Genomic DNA, 27,030 nt, shown 5'->3' on the forward strand with positions numbered 1-27,030 from the left:
CCAATCCTCAAGCCAATGCACACTGTTTTAAACACAGCTTTTAGACAGAGGCTGGGATGAGATGCAAAGCCATTAAACCCACTCACAGACATGTTTCAACCTTTTTTTTTTAAACTTTTTTATTCAACAACTTTTTTAAGTTTACAGACTTTTTTGGAAACCAAAAAAACACACCATAGTGACAACAGTCACCCAACATTAGAAAGACACCAAAACATAATATATTTACATTTTCTTCCTTCATCCTTCAGATATATACAAACACAAAGATAAACTTTTCAGAAGGGAAAAAAAAAACATAACTTTACGAAAAAACCCTATAACCAAAACATCATACAAAGATAAGAACCATATACTTCAAGATTCTTTCATTTAAAAACAAAAACCCTTTCTCTATTCTCAAGTGATGCGATCATCTGTTTTAATTATTTCTCCATACGTTCCAAACCTCTCTTACTTTCCTCTAACTGGAATCCAGACATCACACTTTTTTCATACCCGTCCCTTGCCTCTTTCACATCCCAATATCTCCGCCCAAATCCCCTCGCAAGTTGATTGTGCAAAACCTCTTCCTTTGTAAGCCCTACTTCATCCTTTCCCTGGGTGCTCCTCCCCTTACTATCTCCCGCAGAATTTGCCTCTTTTGCCTGTACAATCCCTTTTTTGCCTGCCTTTTCTTCACTTTCGTTCCCACTTACTCCACTTACACTTCTCTGTATTTTAGTTCCCTCCACGCTTATCTGACTTTTTTGTGAGGACGAGCTGTTGCTCTCGCTACTCTCTTTCTCCCTCACCTCTCCCCTAGCCTCTTTTATTTTAACCCACTGTACATGCTCCTTTTTCAATTCTTCATATTGCTCTTTTGTCAGATGTTTTCTTTGGTACATCATTTTTTCCAATCTTTCTATTATCTGTTCATCACTACTACCCCCATGCTGCTTCCGGAAAATACCCACCCAAAACAGAACATCTCCCACTGCGTTCTCAAATTGTTCCATTCTCTCTTTTAGGGTTACCTTCCCTGATACTTTTTTAACTTTACCCTCTACACCCTTCTCTCTAGGCTCCACTTTACTCTGGCAATCCTTATCATCCTTTGTTTCTATCCCTTGCGAAGACTCGTTTTTGCTTCCACTAACAACAAACCCTTTACACTTACTCTTTCCCTCTTTACCTTTTCCACTCGCACCACCAGGGCCTGCCTTCTCCTCAGTTTCTTGAGCTTCCCTATCTAACTTCTTATTTTCCTCTTTTCCTTTACTCACGGTCTGTTCCTCTTCCCTACTAACGTCAATACTGGACAAATCCAGCGCACAAAACTTTGACTTCGTCACCTTATCTTGCCGTAGCTCACTCTTCCCCTCCCCATCAACTGTACAAATATCATTGTCACTTTGTAAACTTCGTTTTTGCGCCCCTTTCTTGTGTCCGGTCGTGTCCATTATTTCCACTTCCACCTCCCCCTCTATTGGGCCACTCTCTACCATTTCTTCCCTTCTTAAATCCTCCTCATACATTGCTGTTATAGCCGGATCAAGCCCTCCCTCTTGGGAACTCTCCATCTCACAAATTCCCAGACCCTCAACTGTCTCTTCCTCTTCTTCTAGCACACTGCCCCCTTTTGCTGCCTGGGCATATGTCCTTTTAGTGCACTGCCGTGCCAAGTGTCCTTCCTCTCCGCATAGATGGCATCTCTTAGGGACTCCACAGTTGGCTGCAGTATGTCCCTCTTCCCCGCAATAACGGCACACAATTCCCGTTTTCCTGCAACCCTCCTTTGTATGTCCATAAGTGTGGCAATGCCTGCAATATAGAGGCTGTCCCGAGTAAAACAAAAATCCTCTGTCTCCTCTGATATTGAACATGGCCGGTGGGTGTGTCACTCCTTCCGCACATGATGGATCCCGTCTCAACCGTACCCAGAAACGTCTCTTCCCGTTGAACATGCCATATGGGTTTTTAAGTTCTTCACCTCCTCTGATCATTTCACAATACCGTTTCAAAAAAGTCACAATCTCCTCTTTCCTTGCATACGGAGTGTACATGTGAAGTACAAGTGGTCTCTCCTCCAGCATAAAACTTGGAATTACCTTGATGCCATGTAAGATCGGGTCACCAGACTTCTCCTTGCACTTTTCAAAAGTGCACCAAACATCCGCTTCTTGATGACAGGTCAGGTCATAAATCCCCTGTGCAGGGAAATCCTGAAGGCAGAAGATCCTCTCAGTGTCCAGACCGATCAATTGCTTCAGCACCTTCTCCACTATCCACAGCAGGTTCACTCGACTTCTCTCGGTCTCCTCGATCAGGAACCGAATGGAATTGCGCATTCCAGCTTGCGATGTCATCTCTGCTCTCCCAAGCTCAGGTGCGGCACCCCAAAAGCAGCAAGGGACTTTAGCCAGTAAAGGCGATGTCCCAGGGCAAAGGTGCCGGCCCCTCACTTCCGCATCCGCTCGCTCAGAACCGCTCGCTCAGGATCACTCCTCTTAGCTCGAGATGGCGTGCCCCCCCAAAAGCAGCAGGAGTCTTTAGTCCCCGAAGGGACGATGACTCAAGGCCAAGGGGACACAGGCTCAGCTACACAGCTGTTTCGACCTTAATGGGTCTCATCAGTGTGGGGTTGGTCTTAATGGCAAAGCAGGTTTGAGACTAGACTAGGTAATCACCACTACTATTAAGGTTATGGTGGGTAAAAAAGTGACAAAAACCCTCCACAGTAAAGCATAAAGCAACTGTAAATATTACTGTATGTTCATTTGCATGTAAAGGTAATCCCAAGTTTTATGCTGGAGGAGAGACCACTTGTACTTCACATGTACACTCCGTATGCAAGGAAAGAGGAGATTGTGTGTTTTTTGAAACGGTATTGTGAAATGATTAGAGGAGGTGAAGAACTAAAAAATCCGTATGGCATGTTCAACGGGAAGAGACGTTTCTGGGTACGGTTCAGACGGGATCCATCATGTGCGGGAGGAGTGACACACCCACCGGCCATGTTCAATATTAGAGGAGACAGAGGATTTTTGTTTTACTCGGGCCAGCCTCTATATTGCAGGCATTGCCACACTTATGGACATACAAAGGAGGGTTGCACGAAAACGGGAATTGTGTGCCGTAATTGTGGGGAAGAGGGACATACTGCAGCCAACTGTGGAGTCCCTAAGAGATGCCATCTATGCGGAGAGGAAGGACACTTGGCATGGCAGTGCACTAAAAGGACATATGCCCAGGCAGCTAAAGGGGACAGTGTGCTAGACGAAGGGGAAGAGACAGTTGAGGGTCAGGGAATTTTTGAGATGGAGAGTTCCCAAGAGGGAGGGCTTGATCCGGCTATAACAGCAATGTATGAGGAGGATTTAAGAAGAGAAGAAATGCTAGCAAGTGGCCCAATAGAGGGTTTGGCGGGTTCTATAAGTGATATCGTGGAGAAAAAAGAGGAAGATCTCTTCCTGGACTCCTTGGCCCAGAAACTGGAGGTGGGGAGGAGACGGGAGCAGTGCATCAGAAAGATGCGGGGGGGGGGGGGGGAAATACGGTCATTGAGTGTGGTGGAACCTAGCTGGGCGGAAAGTATGGAGTTTCAAGATGCACAGAGGGGGAGGGAAGGTCCCCAAGATGTCTTGGAGGAGGAAATGGAAATAGGAGGGAAAAAAGCTCAAAAGCGTAAAAATCTGCAAGGGATAGAAACAAAGGAAGATAAGGATAGCCAGAGTAAAGGGGAGCCTAGAGAGGAAGGTGTAGAGGGTAAAGTTGTAAAAGTATCAGGGAAAGTAACCCTAAAAGAGAAGATGGAACATTTTGAAGACGCAGTGGGAGATGTTCTATTTTGGGTTGGTATTTTTCGGAAGCAGCATGGGGGGAGTAGTGAGGAACAGATAATAGAAAGATTAGAAAAACTGATGTACCAAAGAAAGCAGCTGACAAAAGAGCAGTATGAAGAATTAAAAAAGGAGCATGTGGGTTAAAATAAAAGAGGCTAGGGGAGAGGTGAGGGAGAAGGAGAGAAGTGAGGGCAATAGCTCGTCCTCACAAAGCCAGATAAGCGTGGAGGGAACTAAAATACAGGGAAGTGTAAGTGGAGTAAGTGGGAATGAAAGTGATGGAAAGGCAGGCCAACAGAGTGGGGGTGAAAGGGGAGAGATTAGGGAAAGTAAAGGGGGAAAAGGAGAAAAGGCAGGCCTTAGTGGAAGAACAAAAGTAAGTTATGAAAGCGAGAGAGAAAGGAAGGCGAGGGAGTGGCATGTAAAAGAGGTGATAAATAATATAAATAAAGAGGCAGGTGACTTAGGGTTAAATGTTTCAAAAACGGAATGGCTGAAAGTACAGTTCCCAAAAGCAGAGGTGTCTAAAGAGGAAGTAAGAAAATTAGAAATACAATGTAGTACGTATCATATCAGTGAGGCGTTAGAGAAATTGCTTGGACACGTGAAGTAATTAGATGCAATGTTAAATGTCCTGTGGAAAGTACGAAAAGTCGCGTGTAGAAATGGGAAGTAACCATATTTTTTTGTATTGAGTGTGTTTGGTAGTAGATGCACAGATGATGCCTTGGAATGTGTTGTTTTGTTTGGCTTTTTAGAATGGTTTTGTGCCTTTGGGTTGGTTTTTGTCTTGGCAATATAAGGATTGTATAGTGATGTTTTCGGTTTATTATTTTCTGTAAAATGATACTAAATGGTTGTTAATATGTGAACCGTAAAAAAAAAAAAAAAAATGTCTGTGAGTGGGTTTAATGGCTTTGCATCTCATCCCAGCCTCTGTCTAAAAGCTGTGTTTAAAACAGCATGCATTGGCTTGAGGATTGGCTTGTGTAATACGAGCTTGAGACAAAAGGTGGCACTGAGTGCTCATTTGCATGTCATTTCCCAGAATCCCTTGCTGCAGTGGAAGCGCTGTATGCTGGGTGACAATGGGGAAAGACAGGGTTGCAGACCTGTCTAAGACATGCAAATGAACATACAGTAATATTTACAGTTGCTATATATATATACATATATATGTACCCCTCAGTTTTATACAGTCATGGTGTTCATCATGTGTGGGACGCAGAGCCCAGAACCTAATGTCATGTTAGCATCAGAGAGTCACAGTAATAACTCAGCACTCACCCATGTAACACCTTCTCTGGTAGCTCTCTGTCTGTGTCTCTATCTACCTTTCTTCGCAGCAGACCGGGAGCAGAATGGAAGATTCAGCTCCCGGCTGCCTCTTTTGTACTGCCCTAGGCCTGTCCCCCCCCCCCCCCAGGGGGGGCCGCGACGGCGGCCCAGAGATCCCAGCGAGGTGAGGGGGGAGGGGGGCTTGCCCCTTGGTCATGGGCTTCCCTTGCCTAATTGGCTGGAGGGATTGCTTGACCAGGGAGGCTGCGAGGGACCCCCTCCCCCTCCCACTTGGAACCGGTACCCACATATAACAGACAAGTAATGGCAGACTCAGTTTGGAGGTATAAAAGGCCGCGGCTTTGTTTATTAACAATCAAAATACTGGAGTAAGCGCTAGTCCAAGCCAGAGTGGGGTCAGAGGGTCAGCCAGGCCTTGGCCTGCTGCCCCCGTACCCGGCCGACCCCTAAAGAGCCGGCCGTTGTCGCGAGTGGGTTCCCGGGTGTCACGTTAGCTTGATCCCGCCCAATCGCTCCTACCCCCGGGCGACGCCCGCCCCGAGCCCATCTGGCAAGGACAAGCACTTACCCCCGAACTGCCGCCACTCACGGCTCTATTTAAACCTCCTTAAATTAGACCGTGCCGCCAACCCCGCAAGGACCCTCTCCAGCCCCTCCTGCAAATCGTTAGTGAACAAGTCCGCCCCTATCTCGGATAAGTGTGTGCTGTCGGCCCGGAACAGGCCAGTTGACTTGTTGTCGAACTCGGGATGGGTGATCTGCCATCCCCCACACTGCGTCACAAACTTCCCCACCATCTTGTTCAGTTTGACCCGCGCTCGGTCGATGGCGCCCGGTGCCCTCGCGCCCCTCCACACTCTCCTGCACAATATGTCCGACCAAACGAGCTGTACTTCTGGCCAACGGGCGAGCATGAGGGCTAGGTCGTGTTTTATTGAATTAACCAGCTCGAAGTAGCGTCGATCGGCCAGGTCGTTGCCCCCGACGTGGAGGAGCAAGATCTGCGGCGCCCTCCTATCCCTGCCCATCACCATTAGCCGCGGGAGCAACTGAGCCCACCGCAGCCCCCAACCTCCCCCCCATACCACATTTGCCTCCTCCGTTCGCAACCCGAGTTTAGCCCCGCATGGGCGTTTGACAGCCCGCTTCTCTGCCCAGTGTATAAGCGAGTCTCCGATTATCCAAGTGGGTGCGGCGTCTGTGAAGGTATAAAGAGGATGAGGGGGTTTATCCAAGCACGCTAAATCCCAGATAATGCGGGCCTGATATAGGACCGGTATCTGTTAGACTTCCATCGCCCTATCTTTTGTATCGCAGCTACTGACAGCCCCGCGCGTGATGCTTCCGTTGCCGCCCCAATCCGGAACGAATGTGTCCCGTATTGTGCCTCGTCGAGGCCCTGGTGTCTTAGACACATGCGGAAAACCCGCAGGTACTGGAATCTAGATAACGGTACCCCGTCCGCGTGAAGGAGCAGGGGGCCCTGACCGTCTGGCCTGCATGCCAAGTATTCCCTGAGCGTGCTCACTGGGCAAAATTTGGTCCCTGGTAGCCCTAGCAAAGATATCCACACTCCCCTCCCCCGCTGGTCTGTTTTTGACCTTTTCACGTGTAGTTTGACCCACCCTTCCCCTAAGACTATGTCCTCAAACTGCATCCCTCCCTCGCCCTTGCGCAACGCGCACACCAACTCCCCGGCTCGCAGTGCTGCGAAGAAAGCCAATGCAAACGTCAGCCGGAAAAGTTTCGCCTCGAACCCTGATAGGCACACTCTGTCTGTGAAGTGTCCCAGAATTGCTTCAGGGTATGACTGATGCTGCTAGAATTGTGCACAAATAATCACTACACATGATCCAGACGAAATCCACTGGATAAACAATGCAATAAACGGTTCCCCTTCAGAGTCCAACCATATAGGGTAATGAGCAAAAATAAGTCTTATGTGTGCTCTGTGTGATAACAGGTTTTCTACTGGATGGGGTGTTTGAGTGGTAAAGGGGATAGATATAAACGGCGGTGCCGTGTCTCCAGCCAGGAGACTATGACCGGCAACAAACACCGCAATCCCCTGCCACTGCCCTCACTGTCCCAGGATCACACACACAGAGCAGTCCCACTGCGGGGAGAAAAAGAAGGGTAGGTACTCACGATCTTGACACGTCGCCTTCCGATCACTGGATGAATTGAAGGTACTCTGAACCGGGTACTCTGATGCGTGCTCCAGCCCATGCAGGTATAACAGTAAAAAGCGGGTAATCAGGCGGTGCACAGCTGCCGTCAGGATATGAAACAGGGAGTCCACATGCTATTTATCTAAAAGTCCATGTTTAATGAGTGCATGACAGCACAGAACAAAACTACTACAAGGTACTTCTTGACGCGTTTCGTCTCGTTCGAGACTTTGTCAAAAGAATACCTGGCATTGCCTCCAGTGACGTTCTTATAGGGAGACAGGGATCTCTATTGGCTGTTGTTAATTAAATCAGATGTTCAACACACCAGATAAATAATGAGATCATAAGGGTCTAAGGTAACAAGACCTCCAATTAACCCTTTCCTATATCTTCACCTATGAGGCGTCACACAGAGCCAATCTGCTGCAGTAATACTTACACATAACATACACATAACCACAACATAGAAAAATGTCAGGATACTGGGTGCAACATATCCTTCTTAGGAATATGTCTGATGTGTTCTTGAATCCTGACTCTCACCGGTCTGATGGTACGGCCAATATAAGACATTTTGCACCCACACTGTAAATGATAGATCACATAACTAGAGTGGCAATTCATAAATTTACCAATGCGATGAATACCCTCACATGTGGGAATGTTTTTTTTAGCTCGAGCATATTTACATACTGAGCATCGCCCACATGGGAAAAAACCTCTTGGTATATTACTAATCTGTGATCCTTGAGAATTGGCTCTAAATAAACTTGGTGAAAGGTGGGAACCTAACGTTTTAGTTTTTTTATAAATCAACCTTGGTCCTCCCTGTACCATAGGTGCTATGTCTTTGTCAAGGGTAAGTATTTTCCAGTGTTTGTGGAATATATCTCTGATCTCTTTAGATTGTCTACTGAAGACTGAAATGAAGGATGGACACACAGAGTCATTTTCATAATTATATTGTCTTTTGTTCTTATTAAATTTTTTAGACTTAATAATCTCTTCTCTGTCAAGTGAGTCTGCATATTTAAAAAATATATATATTTTATTGTGTAATTAGTTTAGATATATATGTATACTTTCAAAGATATTACTCTACATATTCTATAAATATTCCATAGTGTATTATACAGCATTGTATTAATTGTGATATTGTTGATTTAATGCTATATACATTTTATATGTTATATGTTGCAGTTTCTGCTACAAAACTGGCAAGATAGATTATGTATCTACTTTGCAGTGCTAAGATTTGTTTTTAAACATGTTGTGGTTATGTGTATGTTATGTGTAAGTATTACTGCAGCAGATTGGCTCTGTGTGACGCCTCATAGGTGAAGATATAGGAAAGGGTTAATTGGAGGTCTTGTTACCTTAGACACTTATGATCTCATTATTTATCTGGTGTGTTGAACATCTGATTTAATTAACAACAGCCAATAGAGATCCCTGTCTCCCTATAAGAACGTCACTGGAGGCAATGCCAGTTATTCTTTTGACAAAGTCTCGAACGAGACGAAACGCGTCAAGAAGTACCTTGTAGCAGTTTTGTTCTGTGCTGTCATGCACTCATTAAACATGGACTTTTAGATAAATAGCGTGTGGACTCCCTGTTTCATATCCTGACGGCAGCTGTGCACCGCCTGATTACCCGCTTTTTACACTCTGTCTGTGGCCTGCATTAAACCTTCTAATATCGCTGGTGTCACTGGCCTTCTGCTGTCATTTGTCGCCGTCCCCTTTGTTAACCACGCTAGGACCCTTTTGATGATAAATGCCTTCGTTGGGTCCCCCTTGCCCTCTAGCTGCAAAAAGAAGGAGACCCCTGTCACTTTTTCCCCTATGGATCCTCCCGCTAAACCCCTTGCCCTTAAGTTTAGGACAAATGATAGCAAGGTCCCGACTCCCAATACGTCGAGACCCAATTCCCCTGCCAGACTTTGATAATCGCGCCACGCTGCCGAATAAGCCCGCCACGTACCCGGAGCCAGCGATGATCGTACCAACGAGGTCACTGGGTCGTCGCCAGCACCCAAAGGTCTGCAGGGCATGGACTGCCGATTAGGTCCGCCCCGGGGGCCAGTCTCCGAAACAGCGCCATCTGTAACCGGGATAAGGCATCAGCAATGTTATTCACCACACCCGGGACATGTCGAGCCTTGAACGCTATGTTCAATTGCAAACATGCCAGTACGAAACAGCGCAGAAGGGACAGCACCGGCGGGGAGCGTGAGCCGAAATTGTTCACGGCTTCCACTACACCCATGTTGTCTGTCCAAAAAATTACTTGCTTATTTGCGAATAAGTGACCCCACAGGCGCACTGCGACGAGCAAGGGAAATAGTTCAAAGAACGCCAAGTTCTTAATGAGCGGCGTCCCCCGCCAGTGGGGAGGCCACCGCTCCGCGCACCATGCCCCACCGAAGTGGGCCCCAAAACCGACTGACCCTGAGGCGTCTGTAAACAACTGCAACTCTGTGTTGTTGGATGGGGGACCTCGCCACAAGGTTCTGCCGTTATAATCCTTTAAAAAACGCAGCCACACCGTCAAGTCCTTTCGGATTTCGGCGGTGAGGCGGATGAAGTGGTTGGGTCGTCTCACCCCGACCGTTGCTGCGGAGAGGCGCCTGGCGAAAACCCTCCCAGCCGGCATTACGCGCGCAGCAAATACTAAGTGGCCTAGCAGCGCCTGGAAGTGCCTCAATGATGTTTTCTTGAGAGCTATGAATTCGCGGAGAAGCCTGCTTAGGGCGACCAGCTTCTCCGGAGGGAGCCTGTACTCCATCGCCTCAGAGTCGATTTCTATGCCCAAAAAGGTAAGAGTGGTTGTTGGCCGCACCGTCTTCTCGTCGGTCAAAGGAACGCCGAACTCACGCGCCAGGGCTGAAAATTCGAACAGCCACCTAGCGCATAAGTCCGAACCCCTGGGGCCAACAAAAAGGAAGTCGTCCAAGTAGTGCATGACCCCCGCTGCCTGCACCCTCTTCCGGGCCACCCATTCTAGGAAGGTGCTAAATGTCTCGAAATAAAAACAAGAAAGCGCACATCCCATTGGTAAGCATAAGTCTATGTAGTACTGACCTTCGAGCATGCAGCCTAGCAAATGAAAGCACTCGGGGTGGACTGGCAAGTGTCTGAAGGCCGATTTGATGTCAGCTTTTGACATTAGAGCCCCTTCTCCCATCCTTTCCACAAGCGCTGCGGCTTGATCGAAGTTCGCGTAAGACACCGAACACAACTCCCTGTCAATGCCGTCGTTTACCGACGACCCCTCGGGGTAGGATAGGTGTTGTATCAACCTATACTCCCCAGCCTCTTTTTTTGGGGACCACTCCCAATGGGGAAATCCTGAGATTAGGCAAGGGAGGGGACTCGAAGGGGCCAGCCATCCTTCCCAATTGGACTTCCTTCCAGACCTTTTCCCTAGCTACGTCACCGTGTGTCCTGACCGATTTCAAGTTTCGACTAAACTCAGATCCCGCTTGATATTCAAACGGGATCCTAAACCCCTCCTTAAACCCAGCTAGGAGTAGCTGGGGCGCTTCCCTATTGGGATACCTTGCTAGCCACGGTGCCAAATTGGCGACGATTATTGGTGTCGCTGCCCTCGCGTCCAAACGTCCGCCCTGCGCCCCTCCCCCTGCGACCGCCCTTCTTAAAACACTTTGCCTGGGCGTGGCGGCCGCCGCAAAAGGAGCAGATGTGTTGGAAACGGCAGTTGTCGTACGTGCAGTTGGACTGGTTAAACGGCCAACAGACGCCCGAGTTGGTGTGCAGCGACTGGCTAGTCCCTGGTACGTTATTCCGCCATGCCCCCCTACCTCCGGTGCCGCACCCTCGAAAGGAATCTGCCCCGCCCCCAGACACAAACTGCAGATACAGGTTGACATCCTTGACGTTCCATGGTATCACCACCTCTTGGGCCTTCATTGATTGCCTAAAGCACCGGTCATATGTCCACCAACCCGTTCCCCCGTAAGTGTGGTGTGCTTCCTCGATCATGTCGTGATACGTAAAGAGCGATGCGCACGCCTGGGGATCCTTCTCCCCAATTACTCCAGCCAGGATAACAAATGCCTTAGACCAATTGCGAAAGGTGTGTGGGAAAAGCCTCTTTTCCACATCCACCTTCTTCGCTTCCCCCGTCTTTGAGGACGCGGCCAACGCCTCCCTGTAGCCTGGTAGCAGAGATAATATATCTACGTACTCCCCGGCCCATATCTTGTCCTTCACCTCTTTCAGCAAGTGCAAGCCCACTGAGCTAGGTCTGGATGTATAAGAGACCTTATATGCCGCATCGGGCATCCTCTTATCCTTGGCTAGCTCCTCTGAGGCGGGTGCCGCCTGAGGGAGGGGGAGCGTGGAGGATGGTGATTCCACTTGCCCGGCCTGCCCACCAGCCCCTAGAGGTGTGTTGTTAACCGCCTGCGGGCGGGAACAGCGGCCACTGCCGCTGCTGGAACTACAGGTGTCGCTACCGCTGGCGCCGCCCCCAATGCTGGCGCTACGACTGTCGCTATAGCTGGAGCTATCGCCGCTGCTGATGCGATTAGCGTTGCTAGAACTGGCGCTGCGCTTATCGCTGGTGTCACTACTGCTGGTGACTCTGCCGGTGCATGAGCATCAACAGCTGCCTCTGGAACCAGCCTTCTTCCTTGCTTCGCGCGTCAGCCTGCAGTTGTATGATTTTGTCTACGAAGTACATTCTGATTGATGCGCTAAGTGTCGCGGGAGTGTGATTTCAATTTGCGTGATTTAACTATGTGTTCCGTCTACTGAGTTTTTCTGTGAGTATGGGAAGTATCGAGGGTCGACGGAGGCGGATCCGATCCGGATGAAAACTGAATTGCTACTCGCACGAGGTACCGAAACTGACTGAAAGAAACATGAATTGATATGTTATCATCGATACATGGGACCTTCTGCTAACCGAAGAAGGGGCGTTAGGCCTGCTATTTGCAACCGCCCCTTTACCCCCTTCCCGCATGCATATTTGCTATACCAGCATATTTTCCTGATCGTGCCCAGTCAGGGAGTGGGATTACCCGCACCATCCCTGGCCATGCGCTGAACAGGAAGTGGGATTACCCACACCAAACCAGAGGCATGCGGCCCTGTGCTGAACAGGGAGTGGGGGGTTACCCGTCCATAGCAGGGCCATGTGCTGAACAGGAAGTGGGGTTACCCATACAATAGCAGGGCCGTGTGTTAAACAGGAACTGGGATTACCCATACAACCGCAGGGCCGTATATTAAACAGGAACTGGGATTACCCATACAATAGCGGGAGCCAAGTGCTGAACAGGAAGAGGGATTACCCATATGATAGAGGGAGCCAAGTGCTGAACAGGAAGAGGGATTACCCATACGATAGAGGGAGCCAAGTGCTGAACAGGAAGAGGGATTACCCATGCCCTACCATGGCCTGCGCTGAACAGGAAGTGAGATTAACCCCTACACGCGTTATACCTCTGCCTGCAGCATAACGCACCGTATACCCCACGTCGTCCTGAATGTAGCATGTAACGCTGGACCAATACAGCACATGACCCCCAAAGGCAGTATATACACACACCATATGCTCCACGCAATGGCCCGAAGCCAAGCATGCAGCATATACACCATATAATCCAAACCCGTCATGTAACCGCGCATGTGGTCTATAAACATTATATTCAGAACCCAGCACGTAACCATGATTGCAGTGTATACCATATAATCCAAATACAGCACGCCACCACCACTGCGGTACCGTATACACCCCTGTAACCCAAATACCGCACATTATAACACTGACTGTAGCATATATACCCGTTATAATCCAATACGGCGCGTAACCTTGAATGCAGTATATCCACTATACCCGCCATGTAACCCACTTAAAGCACATTATAACACTGAATGCAGCATATATACACCTTATACTCCACATGCCGCACGTAACCGTGAATGCAGTATATACTCTATAAACGACTTTATAACCCTGAATGCAGCATATATACACTTTATAATCCACATACAGCACTTACCCTGAATGCGGTATATACACTATGTACGCCATGTAACCCAATTACAGCACATTACAACACTGAATGCAGCATAAATACATAGGGTGACCAGATTTCGAAAATGAAAAACCAGGACACCTTAAAAAATAATTTATTAAACAAATGACATCACGTGACACCCCCCGTTGCCATGACAACAAGACACTCTGATGCCCCTGCAGTGTTAGTGTGTATAGAGGTGGGGGCTTTGCTTGGGCCCTTCAACTCTTACAGCCAGGGCATTATTGGCCAGGAATGCCCAGTTCGGAGGGGATTACTACTTCAAAATGTATTTGATTCGTAACAACATCAAAAAACTCTAATACCAATAACTAACAACCACAGACAATGATAATCTAAACCATCAAATAAAATGTCTACGGCCCTTGTTCAAGCATGTTTGCGGTACTTACCAGATAAATCAGTGCCTGCAATCCACGACTGTATCCGCCTCTCCGAGCGTCTGAAAGCAATCCAGCGTTCCTGGTGTGTGGCTGAAGAGGTGAGGGACTCCCTCCTCTCAAACGGAAAAGAAGAGCAAAAAATAGAGTTGGAACATACCTATCATACAGGGATGAGAGAGAGAGACAGAGAATGAGAGAGAGACAGAGAATGAGAGAGAGACAGAGAATGAGAGAGAGACAGAGAGAGGGACATAGGGAGAGAGAGACACAGAGAGAGAGAGAGAGACAAAAGTAATGTACTGTATAACCATTATACCGTACCCCCTAGTATTCGTGTAATCATTGTCCCACACCCCCTATAACTCACGCTTTGGCAATACTGAAATGTTCTTTTGTCATGCCAATAAAGCTGATTTGATTTGAGAGACAGAGACACAGAGACACACACAGAGACACAGAGAGAGACAGAGATACAGAGAGAGAGAGAGAGAGAGAGACACACAGAGAGAGACAGAGACACACAGAGAGAGACAGAGACACAGAGAGAGAGAGAGAGACACGGGCCTATTTAGTAAGCGTTGATAAGGCTGCGTCTATAGTATTTCAGACGGAGGGAAGGCACACACGCTGCAATACACTTGCTGAAGTCTGAGCTTTTTATGGCTTTGCAGGGTATGCAGCGGGTGCGATTGGGGGCGTGGCAATGAATATTTGGAGGCGTGGCAATAACGTTCCGGCGCGGACGTCACTTCCCTACCTCACATCCCGATCCACCGGCATTTTTTCAGCTGCAGCATCTGAAGCACTGTGCAGACAAGAAGAAAAATGCACACAATGCGCACCAGAGATTAAAATATAGTAAATTATTTATTAATAAAACAAGAAATAACCGTGGGGGATCCAACCCCACCTCAGTACATATGCGTCACAGATCCGGGTTCGGTTACAGAGTGACCTGACGTGTCACGACAGGTCACTCTGCGCGTATTCTGACAGGCTGAGACGGCGTTTGCAGGTAGGAATTTATATATACACTATATCTTCATCTCCTTCATAGTAATGACATTAAAAACACATTTATTCACAGAATTAAGTAGTCACTGTGTGGGATTAGTTTAAGATTTATTTATTAGATAATTTATCACTATGTAACACACTTTAAATCACAAATAAATAGGTATCACATTATTGCAATGTATTCAGTTGTAAGATATTAATGTTATTTGTAACACACAGTAGATTAGAAACATCACAATAATTAAGTATTAAATGTAATATTTATTGATCCCTGTAGCACTATTACAATTTGTTGGCATGGTAATCTATAACAGGGGAGCGCAAACTTCTGAAGCTGCGTCCCCCTGCCTGGCCTCCCCCGGTCTTGCGCCCCCTCTCCTACCTGCCAGCACACTCCGGGGTCGAGTGACGTCACATGACCCCGCGGTGTCATTTGATGCCGCGTTGCCATGGAGACGTGTCTGAATCCCGGTCAGTGTTACTGTTGCAGAGGCCTCACGTGATCCCCGGCATTTCATTTAAATGCCTTGGGGAGGAGCGCGGGACCTCTGCACCCGCCCCCGCGCCCCCCCAGACAAATCTCCCGCCCCCCAGTTCACGCACCGCTAACCTATAACATTATGTGTGTGTATATGTGTGTGTAAATATATATATACACATATACACACACATATATATATGTATATATATATATTTATATATACATATATATATCTTCTCTCCGAAGAAGACCGTTTTATATGTATGTATGTATGTATGTGTGTGTGTGTATATATATATATGTATGTGTGTGTATATATATATATATATATATATATACACATACGTATGTGTGTATATATATATATATATGTGTGTGTGTGTGTCATACAAGAATCTATTACTGTATTATCTAAAATCAGTAACACATGTGATCTATTATGCCATTACCAATTGGACTGTAGGACTATAAAACCATTACGAGTGAGTTGTAGCATTATCCCCTGATGAAATCGGCCGTGTGCTGAAGAAACGCGTAGGTACTTTCTTCTCGTTATTGCCACACTATCCGTCTTGACGCCGGAAGGGAAGTTGGTACGCAGCCAAGACGAGACACCGGAATTACAGAGTGGAATCACAACTGCATACTACAGATTGCCGGAGGACCACACTGCGAGGGGCGCAGCCTATCGAGTTTCCCGGTCATCGTCCAAAGTCTGGAGCTGCGGATTGACCACCGGATTACCACGGAGCCCGAGCTTGTCTCATACAATGCTTTTACCAAACGGGCGTTTGTGAGTTTGTTATTTTTATCTTGTCCAGGAAATGAAATTGTTAAACCAAATTTACACATGGAGCGGGCGCTTTCTCTTCTTTTTGTTTTGTTTAGATATCTATCGAGGAGGTGGTTGTTTCCCCGAAGAGAGCTGCCAGGGCTCCAGAGGACGCCCGAATTGGATCCTTTTATGATTGAGTTATAACATAGCTATTAGAGCTAGTTTTCTGGACTTTTATTGTGTTTAGGCATAGTGTTTATTATTATTTTATTACAGCTACTTTTTAGTAATTGCACTGTTATTAATTCTGGCCACTATTTCTCACTGCCATTATAATCTCTCTCTAGCGACAACCAGATTGCTATATCAGCTATATTATTTATTGGTTATACCAGGGGAGCACAAACTTTTGCAGCTCGCCCCCCTGCCTTCCCTCTGTTGGTGCTCGCGCCCCCCCCCCCCCTTACCTTGATGCGGCGTTACGTGACCTGCAGCGGCATTTGACGAGGGTGACGTCACATGACCCCGCGGCGTAATTTAACACCGCGTTGCCATGGACACGGGTGACGCCGGCAGAGTCAAGGTAAGTAATAGCATTGCAGAGGCCTCACGTGATCCCCCGGCATTTAATTTTAATGCCTCGAGGAAGTGCGCGGGGCCTCTGCAACCGCCCGCGCCAACCCCCCCCCCCGAAAATTCTCCCCCCCCCCCACTTTGCGCACCTCTGGGTTATACCATATATATATATATATATATATATATATATACACACACACACATATACACACACACACACGTGTATGTGTGTATAAAACAGACTATATATATACATATAGTATGATATATATATACATACTATATGTGTATGTATATATATATATATATAAATATATATATATATGTATATATATATATATATATGTATATATATATATATATATATATATATATATATATATATATATATATACGACTATTAAGGTTAAAGATAATGGTGAAATACAGGGTTGCAGACCTGTCTAAGACATGCAAATGAATATACAGGAATATTTACAGTATATATATATATATATATATATATGGCCACCAGAATACCAAGAAGTGATCTCCTTGAATACAAACAGAAGGAGACAAGCGACAGGGTTCCTTTGGTGGTCACATATAACCCACACCTAGGAGACCTACGCAAGATCGCCAGGAAACTACAACCCATCCTCCAGGAAGATACAAGACTGCAACAGGTCTTCCCTGAAGCACCCTTATTATCATACAGACAACCCCATAATCTCAAGAATATTATGGTGAGGAGTAAAGTATTCAGCAGTACAACTGAATGCGGGACAAAACCATGCCAGGACCCAAGATGCAAAACCTGCGCAATGCTCTACACAGCGGACACAATACAAATACCACACAAGAATCGGGAATACAAAATCAGAGGAGGGTTCACCTGTTCCTCCAGCAATGTCGTGTACCTCATCATGTGCATGAAATGCCCAGGGGGCTGCTACTACATAGGTGAGACAGGACAGGGGCTAAACAAGAGAATGAACCTGCATCGCCACAGCATCACACGCGGAACAAGAGACAGTCCTGTTGGCGAACATTTCTCTGACTCTGGCCATAAGATGAACGATCTGAGGGTTGCCATACTCAAAGGTAATCTTAAAACCCCGAAAGAGAGACGGTTGCATGAATACAAATTTATGCAACTGTTCGGGACACTTAGCAGTGGCCTAAACAGAGATCGAAATTTTATGAGTCATTACTGACACTAGCGAACTCTCTTCCCATGAGCGCTAAAGGCCATGTCTGTACATACTGTGCTATATGTATGCACACACAGCTGTCTCTCACACATACTAATACTCCTTATTTTTCCATCCATATACACCAATAGGGACCACATAGTATCCACACACACTTTTAGTTGTGCTACAAACTCTCACATTTCCACACCCACCCACACCATTTATATCCCTCTCACTCCACACACACTTTGTGTAGAGCACTGTTTATACTGTGGGCTCTCCATTCATTTTTATTCACACTGATACACATACACACTCTTTCTTCACTTGCTTTCAGTTACCCTTTGACACCTCTAGCCATAAAACACATCCACACCGGGGGAAGGAGAAGCACAGATAACATTCCAAGAGACACTGTTTTTAAGTTATCCTTGCTTCATTCATTGTAACATCGCCGGAAGAAGAGATCAGTGTATCTCGAAAGCTCGCACAAATAAAAGCATTTCGTTAGCCACAGAACGGTATCATCTATTTATTTTTTGATTATTGAAGCTCGGCTAACACAGTACTGATACCTCTACATGTATATATATATATATATATATATATATATATATGTTCAAATAACGGGGGGGAAAAAGGGGGGAAGGTGGGGAAAAAAACCTCGCATCTACTTTTGCAATATTAATGCCACCATAAGCCAATAAATAACTTTACATCAGTAAGAATTGGCGGTGCTCACGGGTTGTAAATAGTATGAGTGAAAAGAGAAAAAAGTAACCCGTATGGGAGCACTCAGGTATGCAGATTAACATATAGTATTTTATTTATTTGACACAGTGCAAAAAAGGATAAGTAAACAGTACATGATTAAAAACACTTAAAAAAGGCTAGGACCCCTGTCACGGGTACTACCCATAGACACAAGTGGGCAAAACTAGGGAATGACTCAAATTGTCAACCCTTAACATGAAAATGGATAGTGACTCAAGAAACACTTGGATTGGTCAGAATAAATCACAACAGGTTAATGGGTTCACAGGCACCTATACAAAGCTAAAGATAATACGTACTACACACCAATGAAGTGACTAGTCAAAATATAAATGACAATTTTAAACCATCATGAATCTGCTTGAGCATACAATTATGTAACCAATACCAACAGCACAAATTAATCACTTGAAGGAAAAAGGTGGCATGATGGGATGAAGTCACTAGATGTGTAGAGCAATGAAGTGTGTGAATAGCATGTATGGAAAATTGCCTGATGAACACCTATTAGATAACCTTGTGTGTGTTGTCAGTATCCATAATGAAAAAATAGAGTGTCACAGTCCAGAGATTAGTTGCACCAGTGCTGGGTAGCATAGTCACGTGAACATCTGTCAGGGGTCCTGCCTAGCACCCCCACTCCGACGCGTTTCGTCCAGAGACTTAGACTTGGAGTGGGGGTGCGTCGGAGTGGGGGTGCTAGGCAGGACCCCTGACAGATGTTCACGTAACTATGCTACCCAGCACTGGTGCAACTAATCTCTGGACTGTGACACTCTATTTTTTCATTATGGATACTGACAACACACACAAGGTTATCTAATAGGTGTTTATCAGGCAATTTTCCATACATGCAATTCACACACTTCATTGCTCTACACATCTAGTGACTTCATCCCATCATGCCACCTTTTTCCTTCAAGTGATTAATTTGTGCTGTTGGTATTGGTTACATAATTGTATGCTCAAGCAGATTCATGATGGTTTAAGATTGTCATTTATATTTTGACTAGTCACTTCATTGGTGTGTAGTACGTATTATCTTTAGCTTTGTATAGGTGCCTGTGAACCCATTAACCTGTTGTGATTTATTCTGACCGATCCAAGTGTTTCTTGAGTCACTATCCATTTTCATGTTAAGGGTTGACAATTTGAGTCATTCCCTAGTTTTGCCCACTTGTGTCTATGGGTAGTACCCGTGACAGGGGTCCTAGCCTTTTTTAAGTGTTTTTAATCATGTACTGTTTACTTATCCTTTTTTGCACTGTGTCAAATAAATAAAATACTATATGTTAATCTGCATACCTGAGTGCTCCCATACGGGTTACTTTTTTCTCTTTTCACTCATACTATTTACAACCCGTGAGCACCGCCAATTCTTACTGATGTAAAGTTATTTATTGGCTTATGGTGGCATTAATATTGCAAAAGTAGATGCGAGGTTTTTTTCCCCACCTTCCCCCCTTTTTTCCCCCCGTTATTTGAACATATATATATATATATATATATATATACATGTAGAGGTATCAGTACTGTGTTAGCCGAGCTTCAATAATCAAAAAATAAATAGATGATACCGTTCTGTGGCTAACGAAATGCTTTTATTTGTGCGAGCTTTCGAGATACACTGATCTCTTCTTCCGGCGATGTTACAATGAATGAAGCAAGGATAACTTAAAAACAGTGTCTCTTGGAATGTTATCTGTGCTTCTCCTTCCCCCGGTGTGGATGTGTTTTATGGCTAGAGGTGTCAAAGGGTAACTGAAAGCAAGTGAAGAAAGAGTGTGTATGTGTATCAGTGTGAATAAAAATGAATGGAGAGCCCACAGTATAAACAGTGCTCTACACAAAGTGTGTGTGGAGTGAGAGGGATATAAATGGTGTGGGTGGGTGTGGAAATGTGAGAGTTTGTAGCACAACTAAAAGTGTGTGTGGATACTATGTGGTCCCTATTGGTGTATATGGATGGAAAAATAAGGAGTATTAGTATGTGTGAGAGACAGCTGTGTGTGCATACATATAGCACAGTATGTACAGACATGGCCTTTAGCGCTCATGGGAAGAGAGTTCGCTAGTGTCAGTAATGACTCATAAAATTTCGATCTCTGTTTAGGCCACTGCTAAGTGTCCCGAACAGTTGCATAAATTTGTATTCATGCAACCGTCTCTCTTTCGGGGTTTTAAGATTACCTTTGAGTATGGCAACCCTCAGATCGTTCATCTTATGGCCAGAGTCAGAGAAATGTTCGCCAACAGGACTGTCTCTTGTTCCGCGTGTGATGCTGTGGCGATGCAGGTTCATTCTCTTGTTTAGCCCCTGTCCTGTCTCACCTATGTAGTAGCAGCCCTCTGGGCATTTCATGCACATGATGAGGTACACGACATTGCTGGAGGAACAGGTGAACCCTCCTCTGATTTTGTATTCCCGATTCTTGTGTGGTATTTGTATTGTGTCCGCTGTGTAGAGCATTGCGCAGGTTTTGCATCTTGGGTCCTGGCATGGTTTTGTCCCGCATTCAGTTGTACTGCTGAATACTTTACTCCTCACCATAATATTCTTGAGATTATGGGGTTGTCTGTATGATAATAAGGGTGCTTCAGGGAAGACCTGTTGCAGTCTTGTATCTTCCTGGAGGATGGGTTGTAGTTTCCTGGCGATCTTGCGTAGGTCTCCTAGGTGTGGGTTATATGTGACCACCAAAGGAACCCTGTCGCTTGTCTCCTTCTGTTTGTATTCAAGGAGATCACTTCTTGGTATTCTGGTGGCCATATATATATATATATATACATATACTGTAAATATTCCTGTATATTCATTTGCATGTCTTAGACAGGTCTGCAACCCTGTATTTCACCATTATCTTTAACCTTAATAGTCGTATATATATATATATTGTGACAGAAACCAGGGGATGGTAATAAATTCCGTATATAGGGCTCCCAGGATACTAGACAGTTTCTATCCTGTTTGGCCTGGGAGTGCAGCCTTATAATACATACACTCCATCCCACAGTTTGGCAAGCGCTGGAACTGAGGGATGAGAGATCCAGACCAGAGTTTGTCTGCTGCCTGATTTCTGTCACCTGTCATGCTAATTAGGAATCAGGTATGAAAGACTGATTTCCTGTTTGCTCTGGTCTCCCCACAAGAGCCAGGAGGCTGGAAGGCTGCTGAACTACAGAGGGGAGAAGCCTCTTCCCCAAACAGGTTCAATCTTTCTGTTCATTTGTGTAAGACTGCAAAAGTACCGTGTTTTGTTGTTGGAAGTGGAAAAGCCACTTCCAACCCTGAGTCAGGGATATCTAAGTTAAGTTATCGCTCAGGTGAGCAGCTTTTGTTTTGATCTGTTTTCTGTTGTATGCACTGTGGCAGTCTCAGTGCCTGGGACTGAATAAACCAGGCATAGCCTGTTTAAAGGAACAGTACGTGACGCCTCATCATTTAACCTACCCTAAAAGACCGTGTTCTAAACAGTCCCGGACAAACGACGGAGCCCCGGAGTAAGCCGTTTGTCACATATGGTGGAGAATGCGGGCAGAGCACTAGGGGGTCTGCGGGTTGAAGAACTTTGAAAAAAAAAAAAAAAAAAAAAAAGTTTTTTTTCATCCTCTGCAAACAAGATGGAAGACGTGGTGAGTGCGCTGGTACGCAATGTCGCTGCCCAGAAAGACGCGAATGAAATCCAGCAACAGCTGTTAATAGCCCAGCAAGAAATTAATGCAAACCAGCAGCAGACGAATGCAGCCCAGCAACAGCTGCTAATAGCCCAGCAAGAGATTAATGCAAACCAGCAACAGGCGAATGCAAACCAGCAACAGGCGAATGCAAACCAGCAACAGACGAATGAAGCCCTGCAAAACGCGAATGCAAACCAGCAAGAGACAAACCGCTTGCTGAGAGAGGAGCAACAGCGGTTCGCTCAGGGCTTACAGCAGGAACTCGAGATCCTGAGGGGGACTATCAGTAACCTTCCACTGGCAGCGGCAGCCCCAGTTCCGAAAATGACCAGGGCAAGCCACTACCTTCAGAAGATGGGACCCTCGGATGATGTGGAAGCCTATCTTCTCACGTTTGAACGCACGGCGCAGAGAGAGGGATGGCCAGAAGCTGAGTGGGCTGGTCTAATCGCACCCTTCCTAAGCGGCGAACCCCAGAAGGCTTACTTTGATCTAGAGCCAGCCGAAGCTAACGTCTATGCAAAATTGAAGTTCGAGATCCTCGCCCGCCTCGGCGTAACCACGGCTGTTCGCGCCCAAAGGTTTCACGCATGGTCCTTCACGATGGATAAAGCCACCCGAAGCCAGATGTATGACCTCATCCACCTCGCCCGGAAGTGGCTACAACCCGAGATCAACTCAGCCAGCCACATCGTGGAACGGTTGGTCATGGACCAGTTCTTGAGGAAACTTCCCTCTGCCTTACGCCGTTGGGTCAGTCGGAGTGACCCCCACAATGCGGATGAGCTTGTGGCCCTCGTAGAAAGGTACAATGCAGCAGAAGAGCACCCGCAACCCGCAGTCGTGGAGCAACCCCACTACCCGAGGTTCCAGGACTCTTCCAGAGACGGTAAAAGGGTACCGGGGTTAAGGGGCGCTGAAGAGCGGCGACCACCTTCACGCAGCACCAGCAACAGTGGTTCGCACACTAAGGGCAATAGCCAACATGGGGAGCCGGGAAAAGGCTCTAAGTGGGACACAGACTATGTACCTAAATGTGTAAATTGTCATGAGAGGGGCCACACAGCAAAAATCTGCCCACTAAATGATGAGCCCATGCAATGCAACAGCGTGGAACATTATTCGCTGTTGTCCCAATGTATGGGCCCTAGCCCAGAGGACCCCTTGAATAACCATCTGTGGGCATTTGTAAAGGTTAATGGTAAGAGGGTTCGGGCACTTCTTGACTCTGGGAGCATGGTCACACTAGTGTCCGAATACCTCTTGCCCATTAAGAAGAAACAGGGAAACAGTTCGCAAAGAATGGCAATTTGTTGTATACATGGGGATAATCATGAATATTCCACTGTTGATGTTTTTTTTGAAACAGAGTTTGGTTCTTTAGATTTCAAGGTGGGTATTGTACCCAAACTGGCACATGATGTGTTAATAGGGACCGACTTTCCCCATTTTCTAAAAATGTGGTCCCCCGCTCAGAATAGCGCCCAGAGTTCAATAGCGGACCATAACGAAGTATTAGAAGAAACAAATCCTTTCCCTTTTTCAGAAATGGAGGTTGACGAGGGCCCAAATAAGAAGGGGGAAAAGGAGGAGTGCTGTAAAATTCCCTTCCCCATCACTACTTTGGTAGGGAATACCCCAAATCAAGATGTTGAGCAGACACTTACCACCCCAGAGCCGGATAAGACCCTCGCTGACCTAGAGGTCAGTCCTGGGAGTTTTAAGAAGGCCCAGTGGGAGGACCCCACATTAGCGGTAGCAAGGGGAAATATACGGGACCAGAATAGTACTCTTGGCCAACCAGATAGGTCACTTGCTTACCCCTACTTCGAGGTAGAGAACGACCTAGTATATCGGGTTGATAAAAGGAAATCAGTTACAACTAAACAATTGTTGGTACCACGGACATTCCGTAATGTAGTATTACACCTCGCACATAGTCATCCATTGGGGGGACACCTAGGGGTGGAAAAGACAAAAGAAAAGGTTCTCCGAAGCTTCTATTGGCCTGGGGTTCTGGCAGAAATTACGAATTATTGTTCCTCATGCCCAGAATGTCAGATCACCGCCCCGTTCAAGGCGTACCGCAGCCCATTGGTACCCCTTCCCATAATAGAGGTACCATTTGACCGGATTGCTATGGATCTAGTAGGACCCCTAATAAAGTCTGCTAGGGGACATCAGCATATATTGGTAATATTAGATTATGCCACCCGATATCCGGAGGCAGTTCCCCTACGTAGCACCTCTGCTAAAAACATAGCAAAAGAGTTAGTAGTTCTGTTTTCCCGGGTCGGGATTCCTAAAGAGATTCTATCTGACCAGGGAACACCATTTATGTCCCAAGTAACGAAAGAGCTATGTAAACTCCTAAAAATCAAGCATCTCAGAACCTCAGTCTATCATCCACAAACAGATGGTTTAGTGGAAAGGTTCAATAAAACCTTAAAGAGCATGTTACGGCGGGCGGTTGATAAAGATGGGAAAAACTGGGATTGTTTGTTACCGTACCTGTTATTTGCCATTAGGGAAGTTCCCCAATCATCCACAGGCTTCTCCCCGTTTGAACTATTGTATGGCCGACACCCAAGGGGCTTACTGGATATAGCCAAAGAGACTTGGGAACACGAGGTTACCCCTTACAGAAGTGTAATAGAGCATGTTGCCCAGATGCAGGACCGCATTGCTGCAGTCCTACCCATAGTGAGGGAACACATGGAGAAAGCTCAAGAAGCACAGAGGAATACGTATAATAAGGGTGCTAGAGTCAGAATTTTTTTTCCAGGTGATAGGGTACTAGTTCTGGTTCCCACCGTGGAGAGTAAATTCCTTGCTAAATGGCATGGGCCATATGAGGTCTTGGAAAGAGTGGGAGAAGTAAATTATAAGGTAAGACAGCCAGGTAGGAGGAAACCTGAGCAAATTTACCATATAAACCTACTCAAGACCTGGAAAGATAGAGAAGTCTTGTTAACCCTAGTACCCCCAGGTCCGTCAGAGAATCAAGAAACTGACCCAGAGGTTAGCATAGCTGAAACCCTGTCTGTTCATCAGAAACGAGAGGTTCAGAATTTAGTGAGAAGAAACAAAGAAATCTTCTCTATACGGCCAGGTAGAACTAGCGTAATTGAACATGACCTAGTCTCTGAACCGGGGGTTCGAGTTAACCTTAAACCGTACCGAATCCCAGAGGCCAAAAGAAAGGCTATAAGTTTAGAGGTTAAAAAAATGCTAAAACTAGGTGTAATTGAGGAATCCCAAAGTGGGTGGAACAGCCCTATAGTCTTAGTCCCAAAGCCAGATGGTACAACAAGGTTTTGTAATGACTACCGGAAACTAAACGCGGTGTCAAAATTTGATACTTATCCTATGCCCGAGGTTAGATGAACTTGTAGAGAGACTGGGCAAAGCCCGATATCTCACAACCCTAGACCTAACAAAAGGGTACTGGCAGGTTCCCCTCACAGAAAGGGCAAAAGAAAAGACAGCCTTCTCAACCCCAGACGGCCTCTTTCAGTATAAGGTGTTGCCTTTTGGCTTACATGGAGCTCCCGCCACATTCCAAAGAATGATGGATAAAATTTTAAAACCACATGCTCGGTATGCTGCCGCCTACCTGGATGATGTGGTAATCCATAGTGAAGATTGGCAATCCCACCTTCCAAAGGTCCAAGCTGTGCTTGACGCAGTCCGGTCTGCTGGACTAACTGCTAACCCCGCTAAATGCACTATTGGTCTGGAGGAGGCCAAGTATCTGGGATATTCTATTGGCAGAGGTTTACTCAAACCCCAAACACTCAAAGTGGAGGCGATACAAAATTGGCCAAGGCCAGTTACAAAAAAACAAGTAAGGACCTTTTTGGGGTTAATTGGGTACTATAGAAGGTTTATTCCCAATTTTGCAACTAAGGCAACCCCACTAACTGACCTCACAAAAGCAAGAGGACCGCTAATGGTAAAGTGGTCCCCCGAAACCGAACAGGCCTTTAGAAGCCTGAAAGAAGCTCTCTGTGCCCAACCAGTGTTGGTCACACCTGACTTCTCCAAAGAGTTCGTAGTCCAAACCGACGCATCTGAGGTAGGGCTGGGGGCGGTACTCTCCCAGGAGTCTCAAGGTGAGGAGCACCCCATCCTTTATTTAAGTAGGAAACTAAATCCCCAGGAGAAAAATTACTCCATAGTAGAGAAAGAGTGTCTCGCAATAAAGTGGGCTGTAGAGACACTCAAGTATTATCTGTTGGGGAGAAAGTTCCGATTGGTCACAGATCATGCACCCCTTACCTGGATGTGTCAAAATAGGGAGAAGAACGCTAGGGTGACCAGGTGGTTCCTAAGCCTACAAACCCTTTAAATTTTCTGTGGAACACAGGTCAGGGCACAAACATGGCAATGCTGACGGGTTGTCAAGGATGCACTCCCTAATATCCATGGTCGCTCATCCCTCGAGGTCTGAGCTGGGGGGGAGGATATGTGACAGAAACCAGGGGATGGTAATAAATTCCGTATATAGGGCTCCCAGGATACTAGACAGTTTCTATCCTGTTTGGCCTGGGAGTGCAGCCTTATAATACATACACTCCATCCCACAGTTTGGCAAGCGCTGGAACTGAGGGAACTGAGGGATGAGAGATCCAGACCAGAGTTTGTCTGCTGCCTGATTTCTGTCACCTGTCATGCTAATTAGGAATCAGGTATGAAAGACTGATTTCCTGTTTGCTCTGGTCTCCCCACAAGAGCCAGGAGGCTGGAAGGCTGCTGAACTACAGAGGGGAGAAGCCTCTTCCCCAAACAGGTTCAATCTTT

The 27,030-nt window shown here is 46.3% G+C and overlaps 1 long non-coding RNA gene across 2 annotated transcripts in view; it reads right to left on the reverse strand.

Annotated features, from left to right (window-relative positions):
- The window catches only part of LOC142483583 (uncharacterized), a 137,453-nt gene that overhangs the window by 18,914 nt on the left and 91,509 nt on the right, over positions 1-27,030 (reverse strand). For both annotated transcript variants that reach the window (XR_012797389.1, XR_012797388.1), the window contains one exon: positions 13,761-13,864. This is a non-coding gene — a long non-coding RNA (uncharacterized LOC142483583). The remainder of the gene's footprint in view (positions 1-13,760; positions 13,865-27,030) is intronic.

The sequence above is a fragment of the Ascaphus truei genome, unplaced genomic scaffold (genome assembly GCF_040206685.1).
Source record: "Ascaphus truei isolate aAscTru1 unplaced genomic scaffold, aAscTru1.hap1 HAP1_SCAFFOLD_338, whole genome shotgun sequence".
NCBI lineage: Eukaryota > Metazoa > Chordata > Amphibia > Anura > Ascaphidae > Ascaphus > Ascaphus truei.